The sequence below is a fragment of the Antrostomus carolinensis genome, unplaced genomic scaffold (assembly GCF_000700745.2).
Source record: "Antrostomus carolinensis isolate BGI_N321 unplaced genomic scaffold, ASM70074v2 scaffold10361, whole genome shotgun sequence".
NCBI lineage: Eukaryota > Metazoa > Chordata > Aves > Caprimulgiformes > Caprimulgidae > Antrostomus > Antrostomus carolinensis.
In genome coordinates this window covers 2747-6370 of record NW_010291974.1, presented here as the reverse complement: position 1 = coordinate 6370, position 3624 = coordinate 2747, and the positions used below count along the sequence as shown (strand labels likewise).

Here is a 3624-nt window from a genome sequence, read left to right as displayed (position 1 = left end):
TGGGCTTGATCATCCAGACAGCTTCCCACCCAGCGTCCACCTCTTCAGCCCAAATAGCACCAATCTGGCTATAAGGACACCATGTCAAGTATCACACACAAAAATGTTATGTTTCTTTCAGGTGTCCACATCTGAGCTGGCCTCATGGACTCCTTATCTGCCCAGGGATGTTCAGAGACAGTCTCCTTCCCTATTACACACAGAGACAGGAGTCCCAGTGTCTCTCTGACCTCCCATTGCAACAGAGGCTCCTCTGGCAACACCTCAGCCCTGCGGTGTTTCACCCTGCTCTGCACCTGTCTGAGATGCCCCATGGCATGATGAATGGACACAGGGACCTCGTTTCAAGGAAGCACATCCCAGTGCTGCATTCAGGCAGTTTCCCATGGGATATGACTCCCAATATGACGTGACCTCAAGGCACTGTCTGTCCATTGGGGGTCTTCATGGTGTCTGTAGGAATAGCTGGTGGCATTTGTGCTCTCTGGGGTTCAGGTCACCTCACATATATGATGTGCATGCTTACGTCGCATATGTACAATGCAAACATGGACTTCTGACCTACTCATTTGGTGTCCTTCCATGGAGGGACAAAGATCCTCTTGGAGGTAGGGTGAGAGGCCCATGCTGGATATGGTGGTTGTGAGGTGATAATCCATGCTGATTGCCTGAGGTACACCCTTCCCCAGGGTGTCCAGTGAACACGGGCACAGACCTGCTCTGCTTCAGGTCAATCACAGGAGACATGGCACTGCTGCGTGCCCACACCCTGCACACTCACATTCTTTAGCTCTATACTGGTCTTTTCATCTGCAGGCCACTTTCTTAGGCATGTTCTTTAGAGAAACTTTGGAAGAAGACTGAAACCTTCAGGCACTGCCCTGAGGAGATCACCTTTATTTCCGGAAATGCTGCTATGAAGACCAGCTCCACCACAGAAGTGCCTGTTGCCTGTCCCTGCCTGCCCAGGATTACCAGGCAGCAGGACTTTGACCAAACTGCCAGAGCACTCAGGCCACCAAGTACAGAACTGCCACCACCAGATCCAGGGATAGGGAGGAGATGGAGGGGGGCTTCAGGTAGATAAACATACCAGTGGTGACAAACAAGGAGACCACAGTCAGATGAGGGAGGCATGTGGAAAAGGCTTTGTGCCGTCTCTGCTCAGAGGGGATCCTCAGCACAGCCCTGAAGATCTGCATGTAGGACACCACAATGAAAACAAAACACCCAAATGATAAGCAGGCACTGACTGCAATAAGCCCAGCTTCCCTGAGGTGGGAGTGTGAGCAGGAGAGCTTGAGGATCTGGGGGATTTCACAGAAGAACGGGTCCAGGATATTGCCTTGGCAGAGGGGTATTAAAAATGTATTGTCCATGTGCAGGACAGCTGCCCCAGGCAGCTGCTGCCATGTGGACGCAAGCTCTGCTGCCCAGGAGGGTCCTGTAGTGCATGGGTTTGCAGATGGCAATGTAGTGGTCATAGGCCATGATGGTTAGAAGACAATACTCAGCTGACAGTATGAAGAGGAAAAAAAAAATCTGAGCAGCACATCCTGGGTAGGAAATGGCTCTGATGTCCCAGAAGGAATTGGCCTTGGATTTGGGGAGAGTGGTGGAGGTGGAACTCGGGTCGAGGAGGGAGAGGTTGAGGAGGAAGAAGTACATTGGGCTGTGAAGGTGATGGTCACAGACTATGGTTGCCCAGGAGGTCAGCCAGGTAGATGCCCAGGAAGAGCCAGAAGTGCAAGAGCTGCAGCTCCCGCGTGTCCGCAAATGCCGGGAGGAGGAACTGAGTGATGGAGCTGATGTTGGACATCTGCTGCCTCTGGGAATGGTTATCTGTTGAGGAGGAAAAAGCAAGAATGAGTTAGGCCAAACTTCTCCAAGCAAAACATTGTTTGTCTTACAGGAACCCCAAACTCAGTCTCTCTCTTTTCAGGAAGACTTCTCTGCAACAGCCTCACTGGAGCTCAGGGTTTGGCTGGCTGAGTGGGCCATTGGGAGCAGGACACTGTAATGGGCTCCTCAGCAGTACTTCTTGCTGTGCAGTGAGAGGGAAATAGGAACGCAGGGTGGGAAAGGAGAGCAGGGAGTTGTTGCCCAGGGAAAGGTGCAGGGACAGCAGGGAGGTGCCCACATCCCCCTCCCCAGCATTTTCGGCAGCAGCAGCTCCCTCTTACTCCCTGCTCCTGTCTCTACTGCTTGGAGCTGTTCCTGCCAGGAGCCCTTTCCCTCTCCCCAGCTCAACTCCCTCTCAGTGCTCACATCCCCATCCCACTTTCTATGTGCTCAGCTCTGCCTGCAACACCTCCCAGCACTGCCCAGGGGCATCTCTGTGTGTGCAGGGGGTAAAGATCAGATCAGAGAAAATGTGATGTGACTGGAAAGGGGAAGTTGTTGCTGACTTGGTTTACTTCCTGAGAAGTCCCCTTAGAAATGTCACCAGGTGGAGCTGGGGCTGTGAGAAGCCCTGACTGATGAAGCACTCTGTTAAGAGCAGAAGGGCTCTGCCCTGCTGGAGATTGCTCCTTCCACCCAGAGCTTCTCCTTGCAGCGCTGTGAGAAGCTCCCCAGGCAGGCTGAGAGCTGACCCGGGCAGGTGGCAGAGTCTTGGTGCAGCGTGATGCCAGAGAGACATTGGCAAACTGCAGTCAGTTCAGTGGAGGGCCAGAAAGATGGTCAGGGCTGGAGCACTTGGCCTGTTAGGAGGGGCTGAGGGAGCTAGGCTTGTTCAGACTGGAGAATGGAGGGCTTTTGGGGGAGGGTATAACAGCCTTGCACTGCTTACATTGTGGGTTCCAAGAAGACACTGTGGTGCAAGATTGTGGTGGGTTGACCTTGGCTGAATGCCTGATGCCTACCAAGCCACTCTGTCACTCCCCTCCTCAGCAGTATGGGGAGGGGAGAAAATAAGATGGAAAAAAAGAATTTGTGGGTCAAGATAAAGGCAGTTTAATACAAGCAAAAAGCAAGGGTCATGCATGGAAGCCAAAGAAAAATGCTTTATTATCTACTTCTCATCAGCAGGTGATGTCCAGCTGCTTCCTGGGAAGCAGGGCTTCAGTTTTTGTAGTGGTTGCTCCGAAAGACAAAAGTAATAAATAATGAATGTCCTCCTTTCCCACTTCCTTCTGCTAGCTTTTATTTCTGAGCCGACATCATATGCTATGGAATGTCCCTTTGGTTAGTTTGGGTCAGCTGCCCTGGCTATGTCCCCTCCCAAGATCATGGCTATCTCCAGCCTACTGGTGAGGGAGGGAATGTTGGAGAGCCAGCCTTGATGTGGTAGCACTGCTCAGCAGTAACCAAAACACTGATGTGTTACCAACACCTTTCTAGCTAAAATACAAAATACAGCACTCTGAGGGCTGCTGTGGGGAAAATTAACTCCATCTCAGCCAAAGCAAACACAGTCAGCCATTCCATTAAACTAGTACTGCTACCTGTAGTGCCTTGCAATTCCTCATGCTGTCATCTTGTCAGAGGCACCACAAATATGATGGGTCATCTGTAAGAGCACATTAACAGCTGTCAAAACAGAGCTTCACTCTAGGGGGTGGTTCTTGACAAAGCCTTGGGTCTGACCTCATGAAGTTTTATAAAGAGAAGCTGTGAGTTCTT

At 51.4% G+C, this 3624-nt stretch overlaps 1 pseudogene; it reads right to left on the bottom strand.

The window, feature by feature from the left end:
* Positions 1 to 1010: 1010 nt before the first annotated feature.
* On the bottom strand, positions 1011 to 1819 carry LOC114819017 (olfactory receptor 14J1-like; annotated as a pseudogene).
* Positions 1820 to 3624: the final 1805 nt, after the last annotated feature.